This window comes from Rhinopithecus roxellana, chromosome 14, assembly GCF_007565055.1.
Source record: "Rhinopithecus roxellana isolate Shanxi Qingling chromosome 14, ASM756505v1, whole genome shotgun sequence".
In the NCBI taxonomy this organism is placed as follows: domain Eukaryota; kingdom Metazoa; phylum Chordata; class Mammalia; order Primates; family Cercopithecidae; genus Rhinopithecus; species Rhinopithecus roxellana.
Window position 1 is genome coordinate 105920513 of NC_044562.1, and position 19212 is coordinate 105939724.

The 19212-nt window shown below is 41.8% G+C and overlaps 1 non-coding gene across 1 annotated transcript; it reads left to right on the forward strand.

Moving 5' to 3' along the window:
- The first annotated feature begins 732 nt into the window (after nt 1–732).
- On the forward strand, nt 733–924 carry LOC115893414. The gene has a single exon (XR_004053420.1). It is a non-coding gene; the product is annotated as a U2 spliceosomal RNA (small nuclear RNA).
- Nucleotides 925–19212: the final 18288 nt, after the last annotated feature.

Sequence of the window (19212 nt, forward strand, 5' to 3'; positions counted from 1 at the left end):
CATGAGTTGACACCTGTTGGGCCGTGTGGTAGATACATGTCAGTTTATCATACTATTCTCCCTACTTTTGTGGATGTTCAGAAATTTCCATAATAAAAACTTTTTTTTTTTTTTTTTTTGAGGCAGACTCTCGCTCTGTCGCCTAGGCTTGAGTGCAGTGGCGCCATCTCAGCTCACTGCAATCTCCGCCTCCTGGGTTCAAGCGATTCTCCTGCCTCAGCCTCCTGAGTAGCTGGGATTACAGGCGTCTGCCAACATGCCCGACTAATTTTTGTATTTTTAGTAGAGATGGGGTTTTGCCATGTTGGCCAGGCTGGTCTTGAACTCCTAACCTCAAATGATCCACCCACTTTGGCCTCCCAAAGTGCTGGGATTACAGGCATGAGCCACCATGCGCAGTCCATAATAAAAAAGTTTAAAAGAAAGAGTTTATTGACATGATTCCCAGAACTGTCGCTTGACTCCCAAAGGGGTTCAGAAAATAAGGGAGCTGGGAGGATGGAGCTGACCACTTAGCTTTATGAGTGTGAGTACACAAAAGAGATGTTTGGGTCAGGCCTTAGGAATAAGATACTGAGACTGATTATTTTCAGTGTGAAAGATGTTTCCTTGGGAACATTACATCAGGTCAGAGCAATATCAGGGAAAGTTTCAGAGCACTGGAGAGCTATAGGGATCTAGGGTGTCACCCTCCACCTCAACTGAGAAATAGGAGAGGTGTGGCGTAAGTAGATGCATTCTCCGCCTATTGGTTAAAAACAAATGTAGTATCTGTTCCTATGAGTTAAAGCATCGAATGTGATCTCTATCTATGCTCAGGGAATTAAATTAATATTTGGAATTGGGAAATGGTTTGGGAGCTTGCTCTATCATCTCCATGCCTCAGCATGTAATTGCAATGCTTTCAGGAGTAATGCATTCCTTTTGAGTTAATGATAGATTGTTTTCTTTTGTTCCCCTAGTGTTCTACAAAGTGCTCTAATTCACTGTTAACAAGGTTCCAGACTGCATTTCCAACATTTGTGCTGCAAAAATAGTCTCCCTTAAGTGAAGTCGACAAAGCAGTGGGCTTGAGCTATCTTGCCAGTACCACATCCAAGAGAGTGTTGGACAAGAAGATCACTTGAGTGAGGGGCAGACTGGGCTGAGCAGGAGAACAGGCTGAGCTAGAAATCCCATGTCAAGGGACTGTGTGCCAGGACATGTGTCCCAGGGAGCAACAACATGGGCAGCGACAGAGGTGGAAGAAGTTCTCTTGGAGTTACAGAGGCGGCAGCAACCCTGGTGAGAGCACCCAGTGCCCACCCCCTCCACCCCTCATCTAGAGGAGTCGAGTAAAATGACCCTGCCTCTCATTCTGTCTTCCAAGCCTAGGGGGGTCCTTTCTGAGAAAGGAGGAGAAGATGGGTATGCGAGAACAGATATAGCTCCCATCCTCACCCTTGCTGGACTGGCAGGTACTGAGACAGGGGGCAGGAGAGCAGAGAGCTTGGAATTCCCTGCTTTTGACATTTTATTTTTGTGACTGAATTTTCAAAATGAATGGGATGCCAGGTGCGGTGGCTCACGCCTGTAATCCTAGCACTTTGGGAGGCCAAGGCAGGTGGAATACCGGAGCTCAGGGGTTTGAGACCAGCCTGGGCAACATGGTGAAACGCTGTCACTATTAAAATACAAAAAATTAGCTAGGCATTGTGGTGCATGCCTATAATCCCAGCTACTCGGGAGGCTGAGGCATGAGAATTGCTTGAACAGGGAGGCAGAGGTTGCAGTGAGTCAAGATAGTGCCACTGCACACCAGTCTGGGGGATAGCGCTGTCTCAAAAAAAAAAAAAAGTATGCAACACAGCATATAGAAACGGGACTGGGAAGTTATGGAATTGAACGGAGACATCATTAAGACATCAAGGGAGCCTAATGCCCAGAGTAAAGCACGAATTTCACAAGAAGGAGCTGGGAGCAGTCAAATAGTTTCATGCTTACATCCCAATGAGTTGCCGCTCCTCAATGATTATAGGGTTTCTTCACTTCCCCTATCAGTACAACAAAAAACAAAAACAAAAACTTTGGTGAAGATTCACTTCAAACTAGACAAAGCCTGTCTTTGACAGTTGCCCTCTGAATCTTTCTTTCCTTCTGCCTTCTCTCCCTCATCCTGCAATAAATCCATGCCCTCCTGCTACCCTCCTTGCAATTAACAAGAGCCAAACTTATGTACCATCAAGGACACTAAAAATAAGTATCTATATTTTCTTCTAATATTTTGCCTACTGTGACCTACTTTCAGTTAAATTTCAAAAGCAAATGGGTGAGATGTGTCCTAAATAAACATGCCTACGAACTCTGCCGTAGTGTTGGCTGCATAGTTTTTGTACCATAACCAAATACTTATTTTCTATAGAGAGCAAAAATTAAGATTTCCTGTGCTGATACGTTGATATTTAAATTACAAAATTCCACTTGCTTCATCAAAAATCTATTTATTTGAGGACCGTTGCCCACTGATAATTCTGGTCTTAAAGAGCTCTAGTTAGTGCTACCTCTGATGTGCCCGAGTCACATGTAGAATCACTTCCAATCTGGCCACATATGTGAAACACATTTTTCAGCAATTATAAAATCAAGAGCTGTGAAGCTTCCTTGCAAACAGAGCATTGTATCAGCTGATGTTATTTTAATCATTCACTTTTAATGAGGCACCTATGAATATCTTTAAAAATCAGAGTCAAAGGTAGGCTGTCTCCTAAAAAAAAAGTCAAGTTGTGGTTTGAGGGTTTTACCGACATTAGACAATTATTGTAATAATTTAAATACTTCAGCTTAGCAAGATACATGTGTGTGCTTTCAAAGTGAGTCCTAATATTCACCCTAGCAGTTGCTAATTAACATTTGAAGTAGTCTAATGGGGAATAACACTCCAGGGGGTGGTTTGTTAGCATTTAAGGGCCCTAATCAGGACCTTGGACTTGGAATCTATAGCTACTACAGCTCCTTCAACTATTCCTTTCTGAATCTACACTAGGGAATTTATTATTTAGCATAAGAGATGTTAGAAATAACTTTTGAGGCTGGGCATGGTGGCTCATGCCTGTAATCCCAGCACTTTGGGAGGCCAAGGCAGGAGGATCACTCGAGGCCAGGTGTTTGAGACCAGCCTGGGCAACATAGTGGAACCCCATCTCTACAAACAGTAGAAAAAGTTAGTCCAGTGTGGTAGTGTGTCCCTGCAGTCCCAGATACTCAGTTTTGGGTGAGCCCAGAATGCTGTCCCAGGCTTGGGTGTTTGTTTAGTCTTGCGCCTGAACTGAAGGCAGTGTCCAGTCATTTGATCCACTGGATTCTGCTCTGGGACATTGTGGCATCTGGTTCAAGTGAATACTTCATGGAAGACTATGGCCAGAGAGTCTGGAGCTTACCAAGCTTATGAGGCTGATTTGCCTGACTCAGGCTTGTTTGCTGATAGGCCCGAGACTCACTTTTATGGACCTCATCACCCAGTGACCCTGTGCAGGGGTAGAAGATCCAAGCTCCCATGACTCAAAGGGGCGGAGGCCCCAGCAAGGCACTAACAACTGTGTGCCACCAAATTGATTTGAACAAGTTAACAACATTTAACTATCCACAAGTAGTTACCATAAGATGTATTTAATAATAATTTTTAAAAAGAGGGCCAAATAGGAAAAAAAAAATCTACATGTGATGATCAAAATTCAAGGAAGATTTATAGAAAAACATGTGGTTTTGTCTATATAATAACAATAGAATTATATGGGCCCTACTATGTGCCAGTAACTATTCTAAGCCATACCTTGGTAAAGACATACTATTATCTTAGTATTATTATTATTTTAGAGACAGAGTTTTCCATGTTGCCCAGGCTGGCCTTGAACTCCAGGGCTCAAATGGTCCTTCTGTCTCAGCTTCTTGTACTCAGAAACCAAGGAACTACAGGTGTGCACCGCCATGCCCAGCTCATCACATTATTATTCCCATCTTACTGATGAGGAAGCTGAGGCACAAAATGTGACTTATCCTAGGTTCTACAGATCAGGTAAGTGGGGGAGCAATGATTTGAATTCAGGCAGTCTGACTCTGGAATCCAGGCTTGTACCTGCTTTAGATACCATAGTTTCCTTTCTGAAGAATAACAGTTGGTATGTGACTAGAAGCCACATACTAGTTCCTACAACAGGAACTTATAGGGTTAAAGAAAACTGGACTTGCTATAAAAGCCCAGGGGAAAACTAAGGAATTCTGAGGTTTTCCTTGACTTCAGAAAAGGCTCTTACCAACAAGAGATTTTTTTTTTCTGTCAAGCATCATTTCAGCAGCAGACTTCCGTGATGAATTAAAAATAAAGATCTGTCACTTGGTTGATGATGTGTATAACAGTTTTCCTAGACGCAACAAAACTGTGGAATTTTAGAAGGCTTTGAAGAGAAAGGCAGACAACTTGCCTCTCTCTTTTCCATATTTGACTTCCTTTCTTTTTATATCTCCCTATAATGTCTTATACCAGAACAACCATTTACATGTGAAGTTACTGATCTAAGTCACAGCAAAACATTCATGTTTTCCTATGTTCCTTTCAGCCTCTCAGTGAGAGCAAGAGTTGGGATAATCTGATTACTAGCACGGTTATTTGGTGGACCCTTCACCGGCAGCTGTAAATCTGATCTTGCATCTTTCCTTTGCAAGTTCCTCTCTGGCCATGGCTCTTAGAGGGGACATAAACCACCAGCCACAACTGTCATTCTATGGATTTTTTTTACCCATTTATTCATCTTAATTTCTGCAACAGAATTTTATCCACATATTGGATAAGCGAGTGTTTGGAGGTCCACTCAGGGCCCCTTCCCATTTTCCTGTCACTAAGGCAACGTGGTACTCATCAGCAGCAGCCCTGTCTCCTTAGCTAGCTCTGTGTATACTCAGGATCCTGGTGAATGACTCATTCAACCACATTACACAGAGCTACAGAAAACTGACCCTGAGCATAGCAGGCTAACAATGGTTTTGGCGGCTGACAGATTCCAAAACTTTTAGAGGTTCTAAGACATTTAAGGTTCTTGTAAATGTTACTTAGAAAGTTGTCAAGTCTTTTTTAAAAAATCCCCATTGTTTGCACATACCAGATTGTTTTTATGTAAAAGTATAATAGTTAAATAATGTATTCATCTAATTTGAATTGAGTATTAGGAATTAATCCCAATGCCAGAAATTTAAGAGGTAAAAGATATAGACCCTACCGATCTGTTGGGCTGTTTTGGTTGCAGGTGATAGTAACTCAACTTAAAATAGCTTTAAAAAAAAAGGGAAATGTATTGACTCATGTAACTGAAAAGTCTAGATGTAAATTTCAGGCATGACTGGATCAAGAGGACTCAAATGATCTCATTAGGACTCCTTTTTCTCTTTTCATCTCTGCTCATCTTTGCCTCTGTTTGTGTGCTGGCCTCATTTTCTCTTACCAAACATAGCTTCCTCCAATATAAACTGAATGAATGGCTATAAGAAGCTCCAGCTTAGATCATTTTTGGAGCTCAAAGAAGTACAGGAAGAGAGATCATCTCTCAATAAGAATCCACTTATCAAAAATCAAGAAAGATATTGATTGGCTCTACTTGATAACATGCCCATCTGACTGACCAATCTGGTTAGGGAAATGAAGTCCTCAGATTGGCCACACTTTGATTACCTGCTTCCTCTTCAGATAAGGAGGGTTTACTAGCAGTTATACCACATGAAATATGTTTTCCACACAGGGAAAGGGGCAAACAATGGACAAAAAGAACAGATATTCACTGTGATAGTCAGCCTCCAAGATGGCCCCAAATGATCTCCACCTTTTCATACAGTCATGTGTCACTTAACAACAGGGATACATTCTGAGAAATGTGTCCACAGATGATTTTGTCATTGTGTGAACATCATAGAATATACTTACACAAAGCTAGATGGTATAGCTTACTACACACCAAGGCTTTATGGTATAACCTATTGCTCCTAGACTATAAATCTTACAGCATGTTACTGTATTGTAGGCAATTGTAACACAATGGTGAATGTTTATGTATCTAAACATATCAAAACATAGAAAAGGTACAGTAAAACCATGGTATTATGATCTTATGGGACTACCATCTTATTTGTGGCCCGTTGCTAACAGAAATATTGTTATGCGGTACATGACCATATTTACATTCTTGCATAATCTTCTGCTATATGGAATCATGGCTGGTCTGCATGACCAATAGAAAATGCAGAAGTGGTGGTGTGTGACCTTCATAGCTAGGTTGTGAAACACATTGATGCTTTCATTGTGTTCTCTCTTATTTTACTGGCTCTGGAAGTCAGCCACCATGTTGTGAGGACACCAAAGCAGCCCTGTGAAGAGATCCATGTGAAGAATGTATTAGTTCATCTGCCTTGCTACAAAGGAGTACCCAAGACTGGGTAATTTATGAAGAAAAGAGGTTTATTTTGGCTCATAGTTCTGCAGACTGTACAGGAAGTGTAGTGCTGGCGTTTGCTTCTGGAGAGGGCCTCAGGAAACTTACCATCATGGTAAAAGGCATAGGAGCCAGTGTGTCACATGGCGAGAGAGGGAACAAAAGAGAAGGAGGTGCTAGGCTCCTTTTTAAACAAGCAGATTTCACATGAGCTCATTACTGTGGGGAGGGCACCAAGTCATTCATGAAGGATCCACACCTAGGAGCCTCCCACCAGGCTCCACCTCCAGCACTGGGAATCACATTTCAACACAAGATTGAGAGGCCACAATCATCCACACTGTATCAAAAAGGAACTGAGAACTTCTGCTAACCTCTTGTACAAAGTTGCTAGAAATTTGAGAGAGCCATCTTGAAAGTGGATTTTCCAGCCCTAGGCAAACCTTCAGATGACTGCACCCCTGGCCTATGTGTTGGCTGCAACTTCATAAGAGACTTATGCCTTAAAACACCCAACTAAGCTGCTTCTGAGTTATTGAACCACAGCCGCTGTGAGTTAATAAATGTTTATTTTTGTTTCAGCCAGTAGGTTTTGGGGGGTAATTTGTTACTCAGGAATAGATAATGAATATAACCACTACATTTGCTTTCAAGTAGCTCATTGCCCAGTCTGCAGACGTAGACATTTAAATAACTAATTCTAATTTGTGGGCGGGGTAGGAAGATAGGGGGAGGTGGTAGAAGAGAGCCTCTGTGAAGGTTTTATAGAGGAGATCACCTCTGAGCTGGACTTTAAGGATGAGCAGGAGGAGGAAGGGAAATGTAGACCAAAGGAAAGTCATATGCTTAAGCTTGACAGTGAATCACATTCAGGGAAATGCAAATGGAAGAGTGTGGATGTAGCTAAGGCACCAGTTCATCAGAATCACACAGAGGGCTTAAAAAGTACAGATACTCAGACCCTACTCCTCAGAAATCTGATGATTAGGAAATACTGGTTAGGATTTCCTAGTTTTTTGGGGTTTTTTTTGGCTGGTTAGCTGGTTGCTGGGAAGGGTGTGTCCGCAGCAGGTTTCTCAGTAGGGTCTCTGGACCACATGCTACAGAAAGCAGGAAACGTAGGCTCTCTGGAAATCCAGGGGCCCATGACTCACCTGTTCATATACATTTACACTCTGTAAGCCCCCGGAGACTTGGACACCATCAAATTTTGTGGGTGCAGTGAAATCAGTGTTTACAGAGAAATTTATAGCATTGAATGCATATATTAGAAAGGGAGAAAGATCTAAAATCAATAATCTAAGCTTCCACCTTAGGAATCCAGTAAAAGAAGAGCAAATTAAATCTTAAGTAAGCAGAAAAAATAAATAATAAAAACTAGGGCAAAAACCAATGAATTAAAAATAAGAAGTCAATACTGAAAATCAACAGAAGAAAAAGCAATGGATAAGCTTCTACCCAAGCTAACTAAGAAAAAAGGGAGAAGAAAGAGCGAAGACATAAATTACTAATATCAAAAATGAAAGGGGGACATCACTACAGATCCCATTGACATTAAAAGGATAATAAAAAAAATTATGAACAACTGTATGCCCACAAAATTGATAATCTAGATAAAAGAGACTAATTCCCTTAAAGATACAATCTGCAAAATGCACACAAGAGGAAATAGGCCATCTGAATAGGTCTATATCTATTAAAGAAATTGAATCAATAATTAACAACCTTTCAAAACAAAAAGCATCAGGACTTGATGTGTTCACTGGTGGATTCTACCAAACATTTAAGGAAGAAATCATACCAGTTATTCACAATCTGTTCCAGAAAATAGATGCAGAGGGAATAGTTTCTAACTCATTCTATGAGGCAGCAAAACCAGACAAATATGTTACAATAAAAGAAACTACAGACCAATATTTCTCATAAACATACATGCAAAAATCCTCAACAAAATATTAGGAAGTCAAATTCAACAATGTATAAAAGGAATTATACACTATGACCAAGTGGGATTTATCCCAGGTGTGTAAAGTTTGTTTAACGTTTGAAAATAATATTGCCCATTACATCAATGGCTAAAGAAGAAAAGTATCACATGATCATATCAATAGATGTGGAGAAGCATTTGGCAAAAACCCAACACTAATTTATAAGAAAAACTCTCAGCATACTAAGAATAGAGAGGAACTTTCTCAACTTAATAAATAACATCTACAAAAAACCTGAAACTAATATATTTAATGGTCAGAAACTTGACACGTTCCCACTAAGATCAGGAACAAGACAAGGATGTCCCTTTTAACCACTGCTTTTTAATGGAAGTCCTAGCTAATTCAGTGAGACAAGAAAAGGCAGTAAAAGAAATACAGGTTAGAAAAAATAAATAAAGCTGTCTTTGTTTACAGATGACATAATTGTCTGTGTAGAAAATCCAAAAGAATTGACAACAATAGCAACAAAATCTCCTGGAACTAGTAAGCAATTAGAGCGAGGTTACAGGATACAAGGTTAATATGCAAAAGCTAACCACTCTCCTGTATATCAAATTTATACTGTGGAACTAAAATATATTATCATTTACATTAGCACCCCCCAAAATGAAATACTTAGGTATATTTCTAATAAAATAAGTGCAAGATCTGTATAAGAAAAACTATAAAATTATACTGAAAGATATCAAAGAATAAGTAAATAGAATAACTAAATAAATGGAGAGATATTCCATGATCATCTTAGTCTTAACTTAATAAGATTATTCATGATCATGGAATTAAGAATTACGATGGATTAAATATTTTCAGGATGTCAGTTCTTCTCAACTTTATAGATTCAATACAATTCCAATAAAAATCACAGCCAGTTATTTTGTGGATATTAACAAACTAATTCTAAAGTTTACATAGAAAGGCAAAAAAAAAAAAAAAAAAAACAACAAAAAACGAAACCAGAATAGCAAATGTAATATTAAAAGAGAAGAACAGGCTGGGTACGGTGGTTCATGCCTATAAACCCAACACTTTGGGAGATCGAGGGGGGTGGATCACCTGAGGTCAGGAGTTCAAAACCAGCCTGGTCAATAGAGTGAAACCTCGTCTCTACTAAAAGTATAAAAATTAGCCAGGCGTGGTGGCACATGCCTGTAATCCCAACTACTTAGGAGGCTGAGGCAGGAGAATTCCTTGAACCTGGGAAACGGAGATTGCAGTGAGGCGAGATCACGCCACTGCACTACAGCCTGTGCAACCATAGTGAAACTCCATCTCAAAAAAAAAAAAAGAAGAGGACGAAGAACAAAGAGAACTGACATTCCCTAACTTCAAGACTTACTACAAAGCTACAATAATTAAGATAGTGCAGTACTGATGAAAGAATAGACAAAGAGATCAATGGGATGGAATAGAAAGCCCAGAAATAGATCCACATAAAAATAATCAGCTGATCTTTGACAAAAGAGCAAAGACAACACAATGGAGCAATGATAATCTTTTCAACAAATAGTACTGGAATGACAGGACATCCACAAGCCAAAAAAAAAAAAAAAAAAAAAAAAAGAATCTAGACACACACCTTACACCTTCACAAAAATTAACTCAAAATGGATGGATCATGGATGTAGACATAAAGTACAAAACTACAAAACTCCTAGAAGATAACTTAGGAAGAAAACTAGATGACCTTGAATATAGTGGTGACGTTTTAGGTAAAACACCAAAGGCACAATTCGCAAAAGAAATAATTTTTAAGCTGGACTTCATTAAAATGAACAACTTTTTTTTGTTTGTTTGTTTTTTTGTTTTTTTCTCTGCAAAAGACAATGTCAAGGGAAAAGACAAACCACAGATTTGGAGAAAATATTTGCAAAGGACACATCTGATAAGGGACTATTATCCCCAATATACAAAGAATTCTTAAAACTAAACCAGAAGAAAACGAATAACTTGATTTAAAAATGGACAAAAGATCTGTTATGGTTAGAGTGCAGTCTGTCCCCACCAAAACTCATGTTGAGGCTTAGACCCCAATGGGATGGTGTTGGGAGATGGTGAATTTTAGAGGTAATTAAGTCATTAAGATAGATTAATGTCTTTCTCGAGAGACCGTGTTAGTTCTCCCAGGAATGGATTAGTTCCTTGCAGAGCTGGTCATCATAGGGAGGTTGCCTCTTGTATTTTGCCCTTTGTCACATGAGCCTAGTTCCCCTTTCATTTCTCCGCCATGTTTTGATGCAGCATGAGGCTTCACCAGAAGCCACCAATGTGACCACCCAATTTTGAACTTCCCAGCCTGCAGACCAGTGAGCTAAATAAATCTCTTTTCTTTATAACTTACCCAGTCTTAAGTATTGTTATAGCAACACAAAACAGAATAGACAAAATCTGAACAGACACATCACCAAAGAACATATACAGATGGTAAGTAAGCATGTGAAAGGATGTTCAATGTATGTCATTAGAAAATTGCAAATTAAAACAACAGTGAGATACCACTACACACCTATTAGAATAGCCAAAATTCAGAACACTGACAACGCCAGATGCTGGTGCTGATGTGGAACAAGAATTCTCATTCATTACTGGTGGGATTTCAAAATGGTACAGCCACTTTTGAAGACAGTTTGGCAGATTTTTAAACAATTAAAATATTTGATACTTGTCCATATAAATTGAAAACTTATATCTACAGAAAAACCCAGGCCAGGTGTGGTGGCTCACATCTGTAATTCCAACACTTTTGGAGGCTGAGGTGGGGGTGAGAGGTGACAACGTGCTAGCAGCCCTCACTCGCTCTCAGCTCCTCCTTGCCCTGGGTGTCCACTCTGGCCGCACTTGAGGAGCTCTTCAGCCCGCCACTGCACTGTGGGAGCCCCTCTCTGGGCTGGCTGAGGCTGGAGCTGGCTCCCTCTGCTTGCAGGAGGTGTGGAGGGAGAGGCGCGGGTGGGAACTGGGGCTGCACTTGGTGCTCACCAGCCAGCACGAGTTCCAGGTGGGCACGCCGCCTGCCCCAGGCAGTGAGGGGCCTAGCACCTGGGCCAACAGCTGCGGAGGGTGCGCCGGGTCCCCCAGCACTGCTGGCCCACTCATGCCACACTGGAATTCTCGCAAGGCCTCAGCCACCTCCCTGCAGGGCAGGGTTCGGTACCTACAGCCCACCATGCCCAAGCCCCACCGCCAGTGGGCTCCCGCAGGGCCAGAGCCTCCCTGAAGGGCGCTGTCCCCTGCTCCAAGGTCCCATCCACCGCCCAAGAGCTGAGGCATGCAGGCATGCAGCATGGGTTTGGCAGGCAGCTCCACCCACATCCCTGGCAGGGGATCCACTAGGTGAAGCCAACGGGGCTCCTGAGTTGGGTGGGGACTTGGAGAACTTTTATGTCTAGCCAAAGGTTTGTAAAGGCACCAATCAGCACCCTGTGTCTAGCTCAAGGTTTGTAAAGGTACCAATCAGTACTCTGTGTCTAGCTAATCTAGTGGGGACTTGGAGAACTTTTCTGTCTAGCACTCTGTGTCTAGCTAAAGGATTGCAAACGCACCAATCAGCACTCTGTGTCAGCTAAAGGTTTGTAAACACACCAATCAGCACGCTGTGTCTAGCTAAAGGTTTGTAAACAAACCAATCACCACCCTGTCAAAACGTACCAATCAGTTCTCTGTAAAATGGACCAATCAGCGCTCTGTAAAATGGACCAATCAGCAGGATGTGGGTGCGGTCATATAAGGGAATAAAAGCAGGTTGCTCCAGCCAGCAGGTGGCAACTGGCTGGGGTCTGGTTCCATGATGTGGAAGCCTTGTTCTTTCGCTCTTTGCAGTAAATCTTGCTGCTGCTTAAATCTGCGTTTATTAGCTGTAACACCACGAAGGTCTGCAGCTTCACTCCTGAAGCCAGCAAGACCACGAACCCACCAGAAGGAAGAAGCTCCAGACCCATCTGAACATCTGAAGGAACAAATTCCAGACACACCATCTTTTTAAGTACTGTAATGCTCACCTCGAGGGCCTGCAGCTTCATTCTTGAAGAACCCACCAATTCCAGACACGGGGGGGGGGGGGATCACTTGAGCTCAGGAAATTCAAGATCAGCCTGGGGACCATTGCAAGAAACTTTCTCTACAAAAAATAAAAAAATTAGATGGGCATGGTGGCATGCGCCTGTAGTTCCCAGCTACACAGGAGGCTGAGGTGGGAAGGTCACTTGAGCTTGGGGAGTTTGAGGCTGCAATGTGCTAATGTAGGTTCGTGAATTGTAACAAATGCACCACTCTTGTGGGGGATGTTCATGGTTGGGGAGGTTGTGCTTGTGTGGGAACAAGGGTTATATGAAAACTCCGTTCTTCCTGCTTAACTTTCGCTGTGAAACTAAAACTGCTTTAAAAAATAAAGCTTATGGCCGGGTGCGGTGGCTCAAGCATGTAATCCCAGCACTTTGGGAGGCCGAGATGGGTGGATCACGAGGTCAGGAGATCGAGACCATCCTGGTCTACACGGTGAAACCCCGTCTCTACTAAAAAAATACAAAAATCTAGCCGGGCGAGATGGCGGGTGCCTGTAGTCCCAGCTACTCGGGAGGCTGAGGCAGGAGAATGGCGTAAACCCGGGAGGCGGAGCTTGCAGTGAGCAGAGATCGCGCCACTGCACTCCAGCCTGGGCGACAGAGCTAGACTCTGTCTCAAAATAAATAAATAAATAAAATAAAAAAAATAAAGCTTATTAAAAAAAAGTGAAGTTCCAGTTTAACATCCATATCCTTAAGCCTACATTTGAGAAGGCAGTTTCTTGCCTTTACTAATTACAAGTTGAAACGAAGGAAGAGAGCACCCTCTTCTCTTTTGGGGTGCACCTACAATTTTGGGAGCACACTACTACTGTCTGAGTAGTAGTAGTTATTTCATTTCTATTGATAAGCTCTCTGGGGAGCAGTCAGGTGACAAGTGGAGAATGGCGTATGGAAGGCTTCTGATGCAAATAACCTTTCATGTTCCTGGGCTACCATATAGCTACAGGGAGCTCTGCACTTGGCAGAGCAGGATCACAAAAGAAATGCGAAGGAGGGAGGAAGGGGCATAATAGTTGAGTCTAACTGTAACCAAACTTTATAAAAATTAAATTCCAGAAAAGAGAGATTATCAGACAATTAGTTGCTTTATAGAAATAGTTCAATATTTTGTAAAAACGTTTAAAATATTTTTAATAGGTAATACACCCGAATATATGGAATAATAAAAGCAAATAGCACACACTATGTTCATTGTTCTGCTTTCCATGTAATTAGCTCATTTAATCCTCATTATAATCCTCATTTTACCACTGAGACAATTTAGGGTCACAAACACACACAACCACTGAAGGGCAGCAGAGCTGTTTCCAAAGTCATGCTCTTAACTTGACCACCCCCTCAATAAGAAACAAAAGAATGTTCTCCTCCCCTGAAGACACCATTTCGTGGGGATTCTTCCAGAAGATAGATAATTCAAGGAAACTTCTTTTGCAGGTTCATTTAAGTGTGTTTTTCAATAAGCAGTTTGGAGAATGGATTCAAATGCTCCTTTCCATTCACATGGCTACTTCTGAGTCGCAAACTCTGAAGTCCCCCAGTTGCCTGCAGAGAGGCACTGCCTGTTATATTGCCACCTGTAAGTCCACAGACCCACAAACAAGGGGCTTCTGATTTAGTAGGTTCTCCCTGCTGGTCCACAGAGCAGTTAATCTTCTGCCCCTGGGCAGAGTTTGACAGCTCCCAAAGGTCCCATGAAGTACTCTTTTCAAAGTGAAATTCTCAATCACATAAATTTGAAACAGACTTGGTCTGGATCCAGATACAGACTCCCCACTCCCCCATAGCCCCAGGCAGTAGTTGGCTACACTTCACTTCCTGGGTTTTTTGAGTCCTCTGGTGCAGACTAGTGTTTCCCTTCAATAAAACAGTGATTTAAAAACCTTCATTCTTCCTGTTTTGAGACGGTGCCAGGGCATAACATTCTGTCTTCACCAAGGAGTACACAAAAATCAGCTGGGGGTCTGTGACCACCCCCATGGTAGATAATCAGATAAACACTCTATTAGACCTATCCATCTACTTTTGGAAGACTCTTTTATCTTTATCCAATTAGAACTATTTTTCATTCCTCCTATTTTTCCTCACTGGAAGTTTTATTTTGATTGTTCCTAAGTATTCATTTTCCCTTAGACATTCAGGTTATTCCTTATTTTAGATTAGTGCCCACAGGCTCTCCTCACCTCTACTAGGGTGCCTTAATGGTTTTATGATGATGATAATGACAAGGAAAGAGTTTCCTTCTCTTTCTGTAAACGCTAACTAAAAAGAAAAATATGCGAAGGATGTTTTCTACTTGGGGGGCAGTGGTGATAGCAGTAGGAGGCAGGCAAATCCTAGGCAGACAGGGATGAGTCCCTGGTGAAACCTCACCTTCAAATCAAAGACAGTTTAAAGCCTGAAAATCAAGCTACAAATCTTGGGTAAATCCATGTACTGGATTGAGAACCTCTCTTGCTGTTTGGTGTACTTTCCTCTGATTGATCCCCACCCTTCACCTATTTTTCATATACCTACCCTTCCCTAATTGGTTTTGTACACTGTCATGCCCATCTCTGAGTGGTGCCTTTTTTTAGGCTTTTTTGCATACTCACCAATCAGCACACACTACCCCATTTTTAGCCCGTAAAAGCCCCGGACTTAGCCACATTTTGGGACTACATGACTTTGGGTAGGGGGCTGCCCCTTTTCGGTCCCCTCTCCACAGAGAACTGTTCTATGCTCAGTAAAACTCTCCACCCCACTCACTCTTCAGTTGTTAGTATAGCCTTACTCTTCTTGGGTGTAGGACAAGAACTTGGGACCTGCCTAACGCAGGTCCCAAGTAACACTGTAGCCCTCTGCACTCTGCCAGTGCCAAGTGGCTGCTCCATGTGATGGGAAGCAGTGGTGGGGCAGGGCCAGCCCAGAGGGCATGGGCCAGAGCAGGGCAGAGGGACTGAAAGAGCCATTAATGTGCCCCCATCCACCCCAAGCTACACATGGCGGGAATGACGCCCCTTGGGGCTCTGTGTTTTTTGTCATCTCCAAGTTTTCAAGTACCACCACATCCCCCTTGTCTGGTCACTGGAATCCACTGAGGGAGTCACTTGTGACACACCTGGTTCAGATGCAAACCCCATGCAGAGCCTGTGGGCTGCTTGGAGCAGCCCACTCACCATAGCAGCAGCCCACCCACTGCAGCAGCTGACACACCTGACTGCACTGTGGCCAGGCCCTGTGCTCGCTTGCTCATGCACCCCTTCTCTCTGCAGGCCGAGTATGCAGTTGCAGTGGTCATGGGATCCTGGCCAGGGCACAAGCCAAGCACAGCCTGCCAGGCCGAGTACGCAGGGTACCTCCAGCAGCGAGTCTGGAGCTGAGTGAGGCCCTGGGCAAGGGTGTCACCAGCTGCGGAGGTCTCCTACTGGCAAACCGGCACCAAAAAATCCTGCGTCATTTCTACAGGGAACATTTATGAGGGAAGAAGGTGTATAGTAAATTTCTAACAGCCCTACAGTTTTTAGTAACAATTTCATTAGAAGTCCATTGCTGGTGTTCTCACTTATAAGTTGGAGCTAAGCATTGGGTACACATTGGGTTTCCATAAAGATGAGAACAATAGACACGGGGGACTACAAGAGGGGAAACAGAGGGAGTGGGGCAAGGACTGGAAAACTTCCTATTGGGTACTATGCTTACTACCTCGGTGATAGGACCGTTGGTACCCCAAACCTCAGTGCTACGCAATATACCAGTGTAACAGACCTGCACATATATACCCCATGAATCAAAATAAAAATTGAAATTATATATACATATTAGTTGTAAATATTTATAATGTATAATATACTAAACATATAATCATATATGTACAATAAGTCCATTGCTGGGCATCTCATCCTTCTGTGCTCATTTTATCACTGACTGTATTGATATGGAAATCCTTAATGCTGTTTTGGTCATTTTTCCTGGCACATAGTAGGTCTGTAATTCATTGTTCCTTTAGAAGTGACACCATGTGATTTGCTTTGGCCAGTGGAATATGAGAAGTGATACGTGTCATATGTAGGTGAAAATTTCTGATTCTGTGATTCCTCAGGTCTGCCTCCCAGTGTTGCAGTGGTTGTAGGAGTAAATGTTGAGATAGAGTCTCCATGGCCTGCATCCTGGAGTGACAGTGACTATAAGAGCTCCCTTCCAATCTGCAATGGACAGTGAAAAATTACTTTTATTGTGTTAAGCTGCTGAGGTTTGGGAGATATTTGTTACTATCTAGCCCTTCCTGACTGATAAAATTCCAGAAAAATCACAAATAAATATTGAAGAGCATCGTTGGATGTTTGTCTCAGCCCGTGAGTACAAAAATTAAAGTCTGCCTTTACATCCGATTGAGCAATCTCAGATGAAATAGCAATTCAATTTATTCACTTAGCAAGTATCTACTGAGGAGCTTCTGTGTACAAAGCACTACATGAAGGGTAAAAAATAAAAACAACTATATTTGGCTGGGTGCAGTGGGACTCACGCCTGTAATCTCAGCACTTTGGGAGGCCAAGGTGGGCAGATCACTTGAAGTCAAGAGTTCGAGATGAGCCTGGTCAACATGGTGAAACCCCGTCTCTACTAAAAATACAAAAACTAGGTGGGTATGGTGGTGGGCACCTGTAATCCCAGCTACTTGGGAGCCTGAGGCAGGAGAATTGCTTGAATCTGGGAGGCAGAGGTTGCAATAAGCTGAGATCGCACCACTGCACTCCAGCATGGGCGACAGAGCAAGACTCCATCTCGAAAACACAACAACAAAAAAATAACAAAACAAACCCAAAACTGTATTTGAATGGTAGTACTATTTTACTATTTTTTAAATAAAACACCAAAATTCCAGATAGTTCAAAACAGCCAAAATGACTAGGTATCTAAGATGCTGTACAGCGTGCTTTATTCCCAATTTTACGTTGTGTCTGAGAATTTTTCAACTATAAAATTGTAAAAGGGGGCTGGGCATGGTGGCTCATGCCTATAATCCCATCACTTTGGGAGGCTGAGGTGGGCAGATCACCTGAGGTCAGGAGTTCGAGACCAGCCTGACCAGTATGGTGAATTGCTTGAACCTGGGAGGCAGTGGTTGCAGTGAGTCGAGACCGTGCCACTGGAGTGCACCACTGCACTCCAGCCTCAGTGACAGAGCAAAAATCTGTCTCAAAAAAGAAAAACAACATTGTTAAAGGATAGATTTCAAAAAGAGATAAAATCATGATTTTCATGCAGCTATAAAATAAACAGCCATCGAAGATTTTACTCAATTCATTATTTAATGAATAAACTGTAGACATATTACAACTGATTCAAAGGAGAAGTCAAAAGAACCACAATTTTATATGGAGTAAGGGAATGTTAAAATGGGAAAAGGGAAACAAAACTGGCTTTTTTCACTGGAGTGGGGAGTTTGTGGGCTTCGGGAGGACAAAATGAAACCACCACACCACAATTCCACTGCAGATTGTATTTGCATTACAATAGATAAGAATTATTTTGGATTGCTATCAATTACCTACAAATTATAGTCATAAAATAACTCAAAGTCGACAAAAGGCAACAACCAGATAAAGAATGTGTTCTAGACAACACAGTTTTTCACTGGAGATACCTAGTAATCTCTTTGCTTATTCTAAATTTATTTACAGAGTGAATCCTCTAAATAAAAAATAGAAACAAATAAATAAGACTATTTGCTCAGTGCTTTCTTAGTGCTGGGTAATGTGCTAAGGCCTTTACATACATTATCATTAGATGGATGGCATTATTACTATTTTATAGATAAAAAAACAGATTGACTTGCCTAATATTCCAATATTTAAATACAAGTCTGACTGATTCCAAAGCTTTTAATGTCTTAAAAATAAGATAATGACAAATTTTCTAAAAATTTAACATACAGTAAATTTGACATTTTTATTCCATGAACTTTAATGCATGTGTAGATTCTTGTAACCACAATCACAATCTGGATATAGAACTATTCCATCACCCAACAACTCTCCTTGTGTGGCTCCTTTGTCGTGTTATGGAGCCAAGCCCATTTTGCCTGCCACACAGTATGCCAATCACTGAGACAATGAGCTTTGCAGCAAAGAAGGGACTTAGTCACATGGCAGCTAAGTGAGAAGATGAGAGAACAGGTCTCAAATTCATCTCCCCAAAGATGGAGTTTAGAGATATTTATGGCATAGGGGAGCAGGGTGGTCTGAGGTACAAGGAAAGTGATTGGGGGTAAGGAAAAGTGAAGTAATTGGTGTTCTGTGCAAGTATAGCTAAGCTTCATGACTCTTTGTGGGACGCATGTTCCAAAAATGGTAGCATTAGCATGATCAGAGGGTGAAGCTCACGGCCTCTGACATCAAAAGATCACCCACTGGACATTCGGACATTCACTCAAGCCCAATTAAAGGATCAGTGTGGTCTTACCCAGTTTGGACTGGATAAGAGCTGACTTTAAGTTCCTGAAAAACAACTTAGGCAGTTGTTTTACCATTGTGACCTGTATGTCAGAGATGTTATCTATAAGATGGCTGAAGGGAGTTTCTTTAAAAAAAAAAAAAACAGCTAAAAGCAAGCAAAGCGGGTTAAAGTTTAACAAGCCTGGATAGGTTTCCCTCAGCTTCAGCAGTCATACCTTCTCTCATCCCTAGCAAATGTTGCTATATTTTGGTGTTTTCAAGAATCTCAAATACA